At 38.9% G+C, this 15,771-nt stretch overlaps 1 long non-coding RNA gene across 1 annotated transcript in view; it reads right to left on the reverse strand.

Moving 5' to 3' along the window:
* LOC110150883 (uncharacterized) overlaps positions 1 to 12,985 on the reverse strand; it is an 80,157-nt gene extending 67,172 nt beyond the window's left edge. The window contains exon 1 of the long non-coding RNA XR_011485610.1: positions 12,893 to 12,985. This is a non-coding gene — a long non-coding RNA (uncharacterized lncRNA). The remainder of the gene's footprint in view (positions 1 to 12,892) is intronic.
* Between the last annotated feature and the right edge of the window lie 2,786 nt (positions 12,986 to 15,771).

Consider the following 15,771-nt stretch of genomic DNA (forward strand, 5'->3'; position numbering starts at 1 on the left):
CTTGAACACTACTGAGGAGAGTCAGCATTCCAAAGGATAAATTACAGGACACTAAAACAGGTCACGATGAGCTTAAAGTGGAGAGCAGGATTTAACATAATTGGCATAATGCTTCATTGTTATCACTGTAACATGCCTCTTGGTGTGGTTTAATCAAAAGCTGCAAAGTTGTCAAAGAGCAATTTTTTTTTTTTCTTAATTGCCATCATCTTCAAGTGTACTCCAGAGTTAGAAAGGTTTGTAATACTAAACGTTACAAATATTATTTCACAGGGTGGGAGGGGGAAATCAAGTGTTTCTGGTTATACCTGATTCAACTACTTAAATGGAGGTAGACTGGAATAAAATACTGGGAGATTGATGAGGATGGCATTAAAATATAAATCTACCTTTATCTCTCGTGACGAATTTTATTTCTCAGCAAAAGTACTAAAGACAGGCACACATTTTCTGGCTTGATGGGGCTGGAATTCCACCTTGAGGTTTTCTATTTTTTTCTCTTACAATATTTAAAATTTACTCAGCAAGGTTGATGCAAAGGTCAAATTAAGAGTCTTCACAAGATGTTCCCTCTCAAGCATGCCCTGTTTTCCAGGATTCTGAGCTTTTACTGTTGCACGCATTGGGTGCAAAGGACATAATGATAAGGTCCTCTTTAATTTTACCTGCATATGTTATCAAGAAGACATAACTACAGTGAAGTAGGTGTCAAGTTTTGCCTTGTATAATCAAGCAAAGGAAAAAGTAATATTGTTAAAATTTCAAACAATCCCAAATGGCAGGAGAATGAATTTTGTTTTCCCTTTCATGTTTACCTTTATAAAATCAACATATCCACATTCATGAAAAAAAAAAAGTTATACATAACCTACTGGAGGAGTACAGAAATGTAGGTTGTGGAAAATCTCACAATCCTTTAAAAGAACATTTCATTTAGACTCAGATTCTAATCTTAAATCCCATATTTCATAATAAAAAAATCAGGAGACAAGGGTATAGAGACATGTTAAATTACAGGGAGTCTGACATAAAGGCTGATTTCAGTAAAATTCAGATCACCTATTCTATAATTCTATTTTCAAGACAGGCCATTAAGATGCATACTCCACTGGATTTTCTATGTCTATAATTGACACTTCTTTATTAAAAATTATTTTGCAAGTAAATAATTTCACTAAAAATATACCATCATTCAAAATTCTTCACTCCGTTTAAAGGCTAATCCAGATTTCCCACATTAACAGTTAAAGCTGAAGTTTTCTTCAGCGCAAACATGTCAATACTAAATCTGTGATCAGCAGTAAATCTTCCTGGCTAAGCATTTTCACAGTAAGTTTTTCTTTTTCCTTTTTTTTTCCAGAGGCTCAAGTGAAAAAAAAATGTTTGCATACATATTAATACAGCAATTGTAGTTGTTTTTCGCTTGTGCCAGGAAAAAAGACAAAAGGGGAGGCTATTGGAGGCATTGTTGTTGTTTTTTTACATAAAGAAAGAAGCAAGAGAATTGTCTTGCCACCACCCTTCACCATTTATTCTGCCAGGGAATAAGCCACAACACCTGCTCTGTCACTAAATTCTTCCTGCTGCTCTAAGGCCGGAACACATATGTGAAGATGCAGAGCCCAAGGAACTATTATTAGATCCATAGCCTATCTCTGCCAGAACAGAGGACTCAACCAGAAGGGCTGGGTGAAAAACTCAGTTTCTCTTCAGTACAAACACAAACTCCCCGGACCCCTTCATTTGAATGATCCCTATTTCATTAAAACTCTTTCATGATCAACAACTGAGTAGATTCTATGGGATTTCTGCAGGTCTCTTAAGCAAAGAAAAATAACTCCTTGTTTTAACAACCTGATTCATGAAACCTGTACAGTGACCTAGATCACCCGGCTACTGGCAGACATTTGCAAAACCTTTTGTGGTCTTGTTTCCTACCTACTAAGTTGCTTATAGCATATGGGGAAATTTGACCTCTGTACCTTGGCTGTCTTTCAAAAAGTTCTAATATGGTACAAGAGTTTCTGTTCTTTAAGTTTTGCCCACAAATACACTTTTGATTTTCAAGAAGAGATCATTGATAAGCCACAGCAAAATATCACAGAAACACATCAGAAAAATAAGAACACGTTAATAAAAAGCTTGTATCTCTGTTGTGGCTGCTAAAAATCCTGGTAGCAGTATCTTTGCTGGAGCTGATAAAGATGTTACAGCTATGGATGGGTCTTTGAAGAACAGTTACCTAATCACCACTGTTTATGGGGTGCTAGTCTAAAGCACTAGTACCAGAAGGCTGACATCTATTGTGAAGTTTATGGTCTCCGTGACTTTTACTACTGTAAACTGGGATAGCTATAAATTGATGTCAACATTAAAGGCCAGATCCTTTAGAGCAAAATATTAATCCACTAATCTATTATGGGTGGCTGGCTTTGAAATATAAACTTTGCAGTCCTGGACCATTAGGTGTTTTCGCCCCCTTGTGGAATTTATTTAGAAGGTCAAAGAAAAGCTAAGAGCTCAAGAGGGGTTTATTTGTTTTATTCTTGCTGTTGCTTTACCATTTCTGAAGACTTCATTTTCTTTCTTGAAGCAAACAGCATATATTTCAGAAAACAAATTTCCCATCGAAGAAGATTCCAAAATAAACACCCTTTATGAAAAGTATTTTACTTACCAAAGACCTTAACTTATGATTAAATGTACATACTTGAAATTTGCCTCATGTTTCAAAATGGACATTGGCTAAGGGATTTTCTTACTAAAAGGTAATGAGCAATGCTTTAGCCTGTCAGTTAAAGCTGACGCACTCTTTACCCTCAAAACAGAACTGCTGATTTGGAATCAGTGCAAATAATAATGCACTTGATGTACAGGGTTAGAAAGGTACAGGAGAATCTCCAGGAATTCACAATGCAATTATCTACATTGGAATGTGATCAAGCCATGGGCTCTAATCTTGTGAAAAGGGCCACAGGATATTTAATGAGACTGAGAGTTGCTGCCTAATTGATTCAGCAAAATTTACTTTAAAATAAACTTGGCAGATAACATTGTCTTCCCAAAATAAATAAATGTAGAATTCAAGGAATCTAGGACTCAAGCCATTGGCAATTTTCTCCTCTCCTCTATTGTTTTACTAGCACAAGAGAGACGGCACACAGCCTCAGAGATGGTGTTCATCATTTTGGTACTTATACCACTATCATCTGAATGAGAACTCCCAGGCAGGTTGAAGCAAGAGACCCGTAGGTAGTACATCAAGTAAGCTAGCCAGTGAACCCCTATTATCAAGTGTCTGTTTGTCTTTTCCCCTCAGAGTAGAAGGAACAATAGCAATGTCAGAACTTTAATAGCAATGGACGGGCTTAAATTACCTGACCTATTTTTATACAGCAAGGAGAAAAATGATGGGTTTTTTTCCCCCTGGTAGCCATTCTTATCATTTAAATTAGAAAAAGAAATATAAGGACATTTTCTATTAAATAGTGTATTGTCCATAAACAACTTTAGTTTGCCAATAAGACCCACCTATATTTTTGAAAAAATTTTACGCCTGAAGTGAAGAAATTTTTCTCTTCACAGGAAGATTTAAATTCATAAATAATGCTAAATAATGAACTGAAAATGTGCTAGGAGTTGAGGGTGTGAATTTCTATAGTATTTTCTATTTGTGAACATAATAAAGAGAAGTTAAGAGAAGTAGGGTTCTACTGTGTTGAGGAACTGAATCCAAGATCCCCAGAAAAAAAAGAATTTTCAACTAACCATTCTCATATTTTCAATGAAAAGATATTGATTTTTTGGAGGTTGAATCCTTATCAATTACTTCTTTCCCTAAGATGAGCACGAAAGTTGCCAGTCCCAAGGGCTTGGTTTGGGAGGGCTTCCGGAGAGTTCTGCTTGGGTAAACCAAGGCATGCAGAGTGAAACAAAGCAGGTGAAAGACAAACTATGAGTACCATTACTGGCTTTATATGTTGTTGATTTTCATTAGGTTGAACTAATCTGAAAGATTAGTGAGACAGGGCAGGACTTGGGGTGAGGACAGTATCTCACAGGATTCTTGGAATTTTCCCATGGCCTCACCATTGTACTCCACCCTGAAATCCTTCCTCTCCTTCCCACTCAAGTAGAGGGGTTCCTTGATTACATTTTGAGTTGCTGAACAAAGCAGACAAGGAATTCTGGCTCCAAAGTAGCCTGTGGCAAGACCAGGTTGGTATGCTGCGCCTTGCAGGAGATATGCAAATAGGTGAGTGGCTTTTAAAAGTTAATAGTGCTTAAAGAATCCTGTCAATCCATTCTGAAGGCTGGTTGGGAAGCCAGCTTTCAGGAGTGAGTTAAAGTCAAAGGAGCATAAAATCAGAAAAAGTTGTCAAAGGATGGCCAGCTCCAGGCTGTGATAGTAGTTTGTGAACACTTGTAGGAGACAGTACGCAGAGTAAAGGAAATGTGGTCAGGGCTGTTGAAGCCTTTTCCCTTTCTACCTCCAAATAGCATGAAAGCTGCATGCTCAGTTGCTTCAGCTGTGTCTGCCTCTTTGGGACCCCATGAACTGTACAGCCCTCCAGGTTCCTCTGTCCATGGGATTCTCCAGGCAAGAATACAGCCCTCCTCCAGGGGATCTTCCTGACCCAGGGACTGAACACGAATCTCCTGGATCTCCTGCATTGCAGGTGGATTCTTAACCACTGAGTCACCTGGGAAACCAGTATCTCCCTAGGGGGACCAGTATAAAATACGGTCCTGTGTCCCTCTATGCAGCTTGGCCCACAGAGATTTTTTAAATTTCTAGTAACCAACCTCTTAAAATAATTTTTCTCCCTTGGCTTTCTGACACTTAATATCTCCATGTTGACAAAACACATAGTGCTAAAATTGTGCATGAAAATCCATAGGTCACCTTGTAAATATTGTCCCATTACATTTACTTGGAATGACTCTTTGAAGGAACATAAGCAGGATGATGGCTAGTTCCACATTTCTTCTCTTTACCCAATGTGTTTAGCAACTATATGGATGATGAGGCCAGGAGGTAAGAAGTGACTGAATTGCTGTACTCCTAATATTTTAGGTAAAATAAATATACAAATCTTTCTTAGGTTCCTCTATCTGATCACATATTTTAGAGTAATGACTCTCAGCTGGATGGGGCCACCCCTCTAGGAGGCAGATCAGAATGGAAGAGGGTAAAAGAGGACAGTAATTTGGAAAAAAAGAGCATAGTCCATACTATTATATATTGGGGAACATGCTTAAATACATTATACTTCCAGTAAAACATAATGTAGAAGACTTTGAAAACTGTTCTTAACTATTGGGGCATGGATTATAATAATGGTGAGAAAGACTCTTTAAATTACATGGGACCAAATCAGAGAAATGCACCCTTCAGCCAGCATTACTTCAATCATTTTGTTGAGTCAAGTTTCCTGTGGCTGGGCTGACTTTGCTGAGGACCTGTGATGTAGTGGGTATTGTGGTAGTCTCTTTACATACATAATCTTATTAATCCTCACAATATTCTTGTAAGGTACAAGTCATTATTTCAATTTTAGATAAGGAAGCTGATATTTAGAGAGGAAGTAAATTGTTCAAGGGCGAAACAGCCAGTAGGAGGCTGAGTGGTTTTACAGATCTAGCTTCCAAGACAGTGTTCTGTAATGCGGCTGTTCTAACCCAAATTACTCCTATTCTTAGATGTCCCTGATTGCAAGCTGATCAGACAACTTAATAAGAGTGCTTCAGGGAAAAACCCACTGCACTATATGTACACAAATTGTAAGCTATACTAACACATCTATGACTATCTATTTATACAATTACATATGACTTCCTTCTAGGAGTCACAAGATTTCAGTCTATACTTTTTCAAACCCATTCCAAAGATTCTTCCAACTTAAGTGTGGCCCCTGACAGTGCAAGGATAGCATTTGTGATGAGTCAGCCGAATCCTTCCTAACACTTTCACCATGTTAGCACCTGAAGTTGAAAGAATACCAGTGATTTAAACTGTAATTTTGCTTTTTTTCTTCTTAGTTGAATTACATATACTAATAAATAGTATATAGTTAGACAGTAAATAGTTTCTTTCAGAAATTAAGCCAGCACCTTCAGCTTTGTCAATTCTGTAATCTATTAAATGAAAATGTCATTGGCTAAATTCTTCCATGTAAATACACCACATCACAACTTGACACACTGCCTGGAAGCAACTGTGACTTAACACTGATTATAAGATTCAGGCTGATTTCAGAATATTAATATGTTTAAAAAGCTGAACATCTTAGAATAAAGAAAATACAGTATTTAGTTACTTTACAGTTAATCTCCCTCAATCTATCTAAACTTTTTTGATGTAGGTATAAGCCCAATTCCTTCTGCTTTGGTCTTCTACTGAAATGGAGAACTCTTCCATTAATAGTTAGAATTAAAAAAATAACAGGTCAGGAGTAAAAACCACTGAGTTGTAGCCTTAGCTCTGCAACCAAAGAGCTGGGTAATTCAATCCGTATTGGCTCAAGTTTCTCCATCAGTGAAATGAAGGTGTATGTTTAATTAATACATCCTGTATTCAAATCCTCATGAAGGAAACATAAAGCCATTCCTATCATTTTTCTCCCTTTGGAAAGTAAAATATTGGAGTAAAATATTATATAAAACTCCTTCAAAATATCATTTCTTCCTGTTCTTTCTCCAAGCTAACTGTGAGTCTGGGGGTGTGCTATAGACCTGAGCCAGTTGAGTCAGTCCTCCATGGATTGCAATCATGTCAGTCAATGTTCCACTTCAATGTCAAAATGCCCATAAGTGTTGGCTGCTGAGATTTCCCTATCTGTAAGCAAATATCAAAAAATGACCACACACAACATATTTCTAGGACATGCACTTGCAAAGACATAGGTGACTATGTAACATTCTTGAAAATAATTTGATCGGGTCTACAATTTCAGGTTCTGTTCTATTTTCTTACAGATTAAGTTCATTCTTCCAACCTCATAAATAACACTCTCAAATATTTACACTCTCTCACCTTCAAATGACTCTTCCTGAACCACAATCATCATTATTAACCTCATCACTGTTATTGCTTATTTTCTCAGAGACAATCCTTTACACAATGCTAAAGCAGAGGAAGCCGGACAGTGTCAAACATTTTAAGTAGGTCCTTAAGGGCTGTCAAGGAGTAGGAGGCACGTGGCTGTCATTCTATTTCCCTCCCCTCAACTTCCCAACACACACAGTTTCTTTGTTTCACACCACAACAATTTGGAGAATTCTCCAATTTGGAGAATCAGTTGTTTAGCTAGATGACAAACTAACAGACTAGTCAAAAGTAATATATAGACGGAATCACAGAGCATAATTTGTAACTACCCAAGAAATAATTCGCAACTGACTGTAAAAGTAACGTAGCTAAAGAACCAGGACAAAATATTACAATAAAATAGTTGCTCCTTTCACTACTTGGCCACTAGGTGTAGCTGAAGGCCTGTAAGCCCATAATTGAGTTTTTCTCCTGAGCAACCAAGACTAGAGTGTCACATGCCTAAAGAAATTGCCCTCCACCACTGCTGTTCATTTTATTGAAACATACACTAGACCACATGACCTGTTATAACCTTCAACATTAAGGACAAGCCAAGGACACTTCTGTAACTCTCTGCCCGGGCACCATTGCTTATTACACTCTAATAAAAACTGCAAAGTGACAAAAGGTGTCTTTGAACAGTCCTCTACTTTTTTGCTCTAATTCTCCCCCACCCTTCCTGAAGTGCTCTCACCCATTCACTCGGGTGCCAGGGGCTCAGTTTTCTGCCCCACTAAGAACATTTATATCTTAAGAGAGAAGCTCTAGAGAGAGAACAGCATTTAAACTACAGGAATGTTTTGAATGATAAGACTGAGTACCTCAGGCAGAAATATACTTTCAGGTTGTTAATCCTTTCTCTGACCCATGGCTCTCGAGATCCTGTTTCTCCTCCTGCCTGTCAAGCCCATCCAGTTCAGTGCCTTTCACTGGCCCTTTGCTCTTACTTTAAATGTTGGTGGACTGGACTGTGGCTCAAACAGCTGCCTGAAAGCTATCGAGCACATTAGCTGACCAGGAAAGTTCCAACCAAGAAACAGAAACTATAGTCAGATTACAGTGGTGCTTAAACTGAGATTCTCTGGATTTGAGCCTGAGCTGGCCTTTGGGGGCCATATACTTATACTGAAGATGAGTGAAACTAGCTTGCTGAAGTCAAAAGGAGAATTGGTGTCCACTAGGCCTCTCACCTCACTGCACTAGCGAATTCCAAGAATCCAGGGGAATGGAGCACCTGGTCAGAACAAAGCAATACTAAGAGACCACATGATCCCAAATACAGATGGAGAGAGAAGGTACATCTGTCCTTGACAGCTTTTTAATTCCCTGATTCAGCACCCAGAACCCAGCCATCAGCTGGGCATAGTTCCTAGGAAACATCCCCAGACAAGTCTTCATACGCTCTAACATGAGTGGTTTTAAGTCAAACCCCAATTTAATGACTCTTTGGTTTGGCATATGCTGTTCCCTCTGCCTGGAAGGCCTTTTTCATCTTCCTCTTGACGAAGTATCCTTCAAAATCCATCTCAAGTGTCTTCCTCTCTGAGAGACCACCCTATATTGTGGCAGATTGGTTAACTGACTAATTTAATAATGTCAGCAAGGACTTGGTTTTTTTGTTTGTTTGTTTTTGTTTTTTTCATTTCTCTACTGTGCTGGCCTCACCTCAGACGGGTGACAGGTGACATTAGAAGAGTGTACATGATGTATGGGCCAACAATGTTCAAAAGAATGGCTGTCTCTTTCTGTGGCTTTTTTTTTTCCTTTAAGAGAAAAGAAAACTTCCCAGAAGCATTCCTTCCCTCTGTGTACTGTGTCACATTCCCCTTTCTGAACCAACCACTGGCTTAGGTTTTACCACAGGATGGAATTAACACAATTGGGGTGGGGTAGGTAGACAGAGGCCAACAACTCCATCACTAGAAGATTCAAAAGTAAAGTGAACTTTTCCCAAAATTCTTGTTTTAAGGCCTGGATTTTTTGCTGGAACTTAAAAGAACTATTTTTGAAGCTTTTATATTTTCAAATAAGTCTTCTTTATATAATAAAGATGTATTGCTAACAAAATTATATTATAAATCACTCAGAGCAGGTTTATTTGATAAAGGTTGAAATGTCTTCTATAAAGTGACATTTGCTAATATAAATAAATATCCTCTTAAAAAGAAATATATACTCATTATGTCTTCATTTCTGGCCCTTCAAAAATTCTCTTGTTAATATGATTAATCAACAATTTCGCTGAAGCAAGAAAATCATGTACATGTTGGCAGGTGATTAATCTTAGTACAAAATGAAGAGAACCTAATATTTATGAACAAATTATTGATAGCTATATGGTATTTCCATGATAAAACTCATTGGTCCCTATGCCAAAGCCAAAAAAGAATACAGAATTAGTCTGCTAAGACTGAAAAGGGGTGGGGGGTGTAAGAGAAATCTACCACAGGATATCTTTTATTCTATCTACTCATTGCTTGCTCTAGCCTTCCACAAAATGCCTTTCTCCGTTCCAGTAACGTATCCACATAAGAATACACATGATTTTACTTGATGACCATGCTTGGTTAGGTTTGCCCAGACAGACTGAATTGGTCTAATCATCATAACTTATCCACCTGGCTGCAGCTGACTGGTCCATGGATAAAACCAATACAAGCCTTTCCCACTGAGTTTAACAATAGAAAGTTCTAGTGATGAAATTATAAGTTTGGAAGCTGCTGTTAGCCACACAGCCAGCTGTACTGGATGAGCTAGTCTGAGACGTCAAGACAACATGAAGAGAGAAGCAGAGACAAAAATCTGAGTCCCTGAAGTCTAGTTGCAACGTTGTCTTTCCTGAAGTTAACTACATGGAACAATACATTTTCCTGTCCCTGAACTAATCTGAGTTAGATTCAATCACGTGACACAAAATCATCCTAACACATACTAACCAAAAATTTTTTGAATATTTCATTGAAATACATATGGGGGGGTTATTTTATACCTACATTAGTGAGTGAAGTAAAAATGATCTTTTCCACAAAAAATATGAGGTATGTAAAGTGTCTGTTTTAAAGTATCACGAGGAAATTTAAAATTTCCTCCTCAGGTAAAGCTTGTAACATACTCTTGCACTGATATTACAGTAAGCAATGGACACTGCTGTGCTGTGCAAATTTCCCTTCAGGACTGAAGGACTTTTTCCCTCAGTTGCTGGGAATGCAGCCAGCAGACAGCCCATGGCACTTCAGAATTCCTGGTCACACTGCTCAAGACCATTCCTTTTCCTCAGGTTCAGTTCAGTTCAGTCGCTCAGTCATGTCAGACTCTTTGTGACCCCATGGACTGCAGCACACCAGGCTTCCCTGTCCGTCACCAGCTCCCAGAGCTTACTCAAACTCATGTCCATTGAGTCGGTGATTCCTCAGGTAGCCTTCCTCCAATGACTGGGATAAAGGTCTGGTTCCCTCATCCCAACTTAGAACAACTCTGAAAGGCCATCCTAGCTTCAGAGATTCCAGGGGGTGAGTTGAGGACTTTATCCAGGCTGCAATGCACCCCATCATCTGCCCAATCTGCTTCCTGCCCCTTCCTTCCATAGGCAATGCTTCTAACAGTAACCCCCCAGCCCACCCACTGCCCAGTAGGAGATGCTAATACACATCTCAGAGGCCACCGACCAAGAAACCCAACCTGCAAGGCAGTGCTTTTCAAAAATTATCAAATATTATGTAGTTTTAAGAAAATTCTCCAAGCTATGCTTCAAAAGTATGTGAACTGAGAACTTCCAGACATTCAAGCTGGATTTACAACAGGCAGAGGAACCAGAGATTAAATTGCCAACATCCACTGGATCCTAGAAAAAGCAAGAAAGTTACAGAAAAACACTACTACTGCTTCATTGACTAAGCGGAAGCCTTTGACTGTGTGGATCACAACAAACTGCAGAAAATTCTTCAAAGACAGGAATACCAGACCACCTGAACTGCCTCCTGAGAAATCTGTATGCAGGTCAAGAAGAAACAGTTAGAACTGGACATGGAACAACAGACTGGTTCAAAATCGGGAAAGGAGTACATCAAGGCTGTATATTGTCACCCTGCTTATCTAACTTATATGCAGAGCACATCATGAGAAATGCTGGGCTGAATGAAGCACTAACTGGAATCAAGACTGCAGGGAGAAATATCAATAGCCTCAGATATGCAGATGACACCACCCTTATGGCAGAAAGTGAAGAACTTAAGAGCCTCTTGATGAAAGTAAAAGAGGAGAGTGAAAAAGTTGGCTTAAAACTCAACATTCAAAAAATGTAGATCATGGCATCCAGTCCCATCACTTCATGAAAAACAGATGGGGAAACAATGGAAACAGAGAGACTTCATTTTGCGAGGGGGGCTCCAAAATCACTGCAGATGGTAACTGCAGCCATGAAAATAAAAGATGCTTGTTCCTTGGAAGAAAAGCTATGACAAACCTAGACAGAATATTACAAAGCAGAGACATTACTTTACCAACAAAGTTTCGTCTAGTCAAAGCAATGGTTTTTCCAGTAGTCATGTATGGATGTGAGTAAGAGTTGGACCATAAAGAAGACTGAGCACCTTTGAACTGTAGTGTTGGAGAATATTCTTGAGAGTCCCTTGGACTGCAAGGAGATCCAACCAGTCAATCCTAAAGGAAATCAATCCTGAATACTCATTGGTAGGACTGATGCTGAAGCTCCAATACTTTGGCCACCTGATGCGTAGAGCTGACTCATTAGAAAAGACCCTGATGACAAGAAAGACTGAAAGCAGGAAGAGAAGGGGATGACAGAGGATGAGATGGTTGGATGGCATCACCAACTCAATGGACATGAGTTTGAGCAGGCTCCAGGAGATGGTGAAGGACAGAGAAGCCTGGCATGCTTCAGTCCATGGGATCACAAAGAGTCAGACGTGAGTGAGTGACTGAACAACAAGAAAGACTAAATAATATTTGAGCTTCCCTGGTGACTTGGTGGTAAAAAATACCTGCCAATGAGAAGATAAGGGTCCAGTCCCTGGATTGGGAAGATCCCCAGAGAAGAAAATGGCAACCCGTTTCAGTATTTCTGACTGGGAAATCCCATGGACAGAGGAGCCTGGCTAGCTACAGTCCATGGGGTCACAAAAGAGTCAGACACATTTTAGCAACTAAACAACAGCAAGAAAAACTCAGTAACTATTTAGTGGTTTCTTAAAATTTCCTAGCACTCTACTAAGCATTATAACAGAGAGCAGGATAAAAGCATAAGGCATATCTCCTACCTTTAAGGAACTCACAGTCTCATTGGAGACATGCAGTTTGAGCAGTCATCTTCATTTGGCACAACAATATGCTCAAATGAACACAAAATTGGCATATAGGGTATGATTTATAAATACTGAGTGAATGAATGAATAGAAAGAGATATATAAGCTGTAATAAGCCATGAAATTTATTTGAGGCCAAGCCACACTTACCCCTGTCACTTTTCTTTTATTCATTAACCCATTTTACCATTTGCCACTTTTGATATCAAAATATAGACTAATTGACTAAAACAAAAATATAAGATCTTAGAACAAATCTGCTTTGGTTTGGATAAGTTCTTATGGGAAAAAAAACTGTCCTGTTTCCATGTGCTAGAATCTAATCTATCAAACACTCTGAATAGCTGAAGTGGACCAACCACAGTCTCATCTCACAAATACAATCTGTGGAGAAAGAGAGCTCTTCTACAGTCAGTAACAATCACCTCAATGTTGACAATTTTACTTCACTATAGTATTCTACAGACATCAACCCTACCTTATCTTATTTGAGCCTCATGTCATCCTGGAAGGTTGGCGGGGTAAATATCATTGTGTCTCTATTTCACAGATGGAGAAACTGAAGTCCAGAAGTTCTAAATGTTAGAGGCGGGATTAAAATGAAATCCTCTGACTCCCATAGCAGCTCTACAAAGTCTTCAGTTTTACATAGACTATTTATGGGGCTCTGTCTCTTAAGATTGCTAAATTAAGAGCTATGATTTATGTTAGTAATAAGATAATTTATACTCTTAGTTCTAGCAGCACAATTAGCTTTGGACTCAGTAAAAGTCAGTCAAGCTTAATCAAGCAGAATCTGTATCATTGCATGTATTACTCAGAAATAATGTATTTGAATATAAGCCTTGAATTAGAAAAACAGAGAGAAGTTTTTCCAATTAATTTTAGCTGTGTTTGAGCAGATAAATGTGTATTACATTCTAGACAATAAGTATCTTTAACATCTATCTAGGATACTATTTACAGTTACACAATTCCTATTTACAATTTTATCTAGTGATAAAAACTAGGTTCTGTCAGAAACCTTTTTCCTTTTCCACTCAGCTGTACCACATAACATTCTATTCTTAACTGAGATATACTTATTTTGAATGTCTACTTTGGAAGATCTCTTGTGGAGTAGAAGTGGGGGTGGGGTGAAAACTGATGGGAGAAGAAATTGCGCTGCCAGCTCCTGCAATGTACCTTCAACTAATATCAGCTTGCTGTTTTCACCACATGTTTTCAGCCAGCATATGGCAAAAGTATCAGTTTGCTTTCTCTTCCCTTCATGAGTGAATTGAGGTCATCTCTTGTGCAGTCATTATTCTGTAAGGATTACTCTGTAGGATGATTTGATTTCCTATTCTCTTGTCCACTCCTATTTCCAACTATATTTACATCTCATTGATTCTCAGGAATAACGTCTTAGATCCATTCCATCTGCTCATGTACATAATGAAGATTCAGTTTCTAAAGTGTTCTGTTCCTGAATATCAGTCTCATCCCAGCAGCTTGATTTATGGACTATATGACCTTGGCCAAGACAGTTATGTCCTTGCTGGCTTTAGCCTCCTCCTTTAGACAAGAGATAATTATAACTGTCCTGCTTATTAATGTGTTTGGAAAGACCACAGGAGATCCCTGGAATGTATGGATTTAATGTTTGTGGTTATGTATTAAACCTGAAAGTCCCTGACACAAACAGTAGATTGTCATTTTGAATTAGCGGATGTTTAAGGACCACATCTGAGACAGTCATTCAGCTGGTGCTTGAGCTCCCGGACTGTCCAATAACTGTATCTTCTTCAGGCTTTCTGGTTCCCTTCTCATCAGTGAAAATTCACATTGAGCAATAAAACTTCACTTTTTGTTAATCAAGGATCACCCCCACCCCACAGCAACCCCCCCCCCACCACCCCGCAAAGCAAGCCATCTGCAAGTGTTGTTGGCAAAATTGAAAAGAATGTAAAGAGAGCTAAGAAAGTGATAATTACTAGTGAGAAAAATTAAGTTTTGAATATAGAGTGGAATGTGGAATTCAGCAGTGACTAGTGACTCTGTTTTGCAAATGATTCTGCCATATTTATGCAATGTGGAGGGAAGAAAAAGTGATTAAAGAAACTATTTCAGTAAAATGCTTTAGCCAATGCAAATATGGAAATTTCTGGGAAAAAAACTATATGTTAAAATAGTTTTGTAACTTGAAGGATTCCAGATGAGTTCGGATGTATCTCTCTCAAACTGTTAAGAACCTGCTATAAAAGGAAGTGTGGCGGGGGGGGAAAGGAAGTGTGGAAATGCTGGGCAGGTTACTATTGTCTCACCTAATGAGATATTGTTCCATGCAATGAGTGCTGATCAAATAAAAGTTTCAAATACTTTTTTGATTTCTACATTAAAAAACTAAGCATTTTTTAAATTTACTTAAAAAAAAAGTTTTTTATGGTTGAGTCACAATGCTGTGTGAGTTTCAGGTGTACAGCAAATCGAGTCTGTTATACATGTGTCTACTCTGTCTTACCTTTTTCCCCATGTAAGCCGTTGCAGAGCATTGAGTAGTGTTTTCAGAGCACTGAGTAGCGTTCACTCTGCTCGACAGCAGGTCCTTATGAGACTAAGCATTTTAAAGCCCCGAGAACTCACAGGAGAATATGAAGCCGGTTAGATGTTGCCTGTGTTTGCTCAAAACTATTGACTACTTTCAAGGTGTCCCTGTGTGTGGATGTGTGCTCGGTCATGTCAGTCGTGTCTGACTCTGTGACCCCATGGACTGTAGCCCGCCAGGCTCCTCTGTCCATGGGATTCTCCAGGCAACAATCCTGGAGTGGGTTGCCATGCCCTCCTCCAGGAGATCTTCCTGGCCCAGGGATTGAACCCACGGCACCTCCCGCGTTTGTGTGTGTCGCAGGCAGATTCTTTACTGCTGAGCCACCCAGGAAGACCAAAGGGGTCCCTATGACTGTATAAATGCTCCTACCTTTTAATTTATCTGTATTTCCTTTGAGATCCTAACTTCGCTCTGTGTGGGTCTCCAAGATATTATCTCCATTCTCAGGAATCTGATCCAAATGAATCCCGTTTTCCAATGGCTGAGTTATATAGCTACCATGGATGCTTATGTATCCACAGCCTTCCTATACCATTCATCTGTCTGATAACGGAGCTTCCATGTCAACTAAATATATACAACACAGTGCTGGTGAAATTGGGTCCAGCTTCCCCTTCCAAGAAATCAGTTTCTTTAGTTGATGCTATTAGCCAAAGCGAATTGCTGGTCATATGCAAGTTCTAATTTACAGCTTTTTAAGAAATCTCAAACACTGTTTCCATAGTGGCTGTACTAATTTGCATTCCCACCAACAGTGTAAGAGGGTT

Source organism: Odocoileus virginianus, chromosome 34 (assembly GCF_023699985.2).
Source record: "Odocoileus virginianus isolate 20LAN1187 ecotype Illinois chromosome 34, Ovbor_1.2, whole genome shotgun sequence".
Lineage (NCBI taxonomy): Eukaryota > Metazoa > Chordata > Mammalia > Artiodactyla > Cervidae > Odocoileus > Odocoileus virginianus.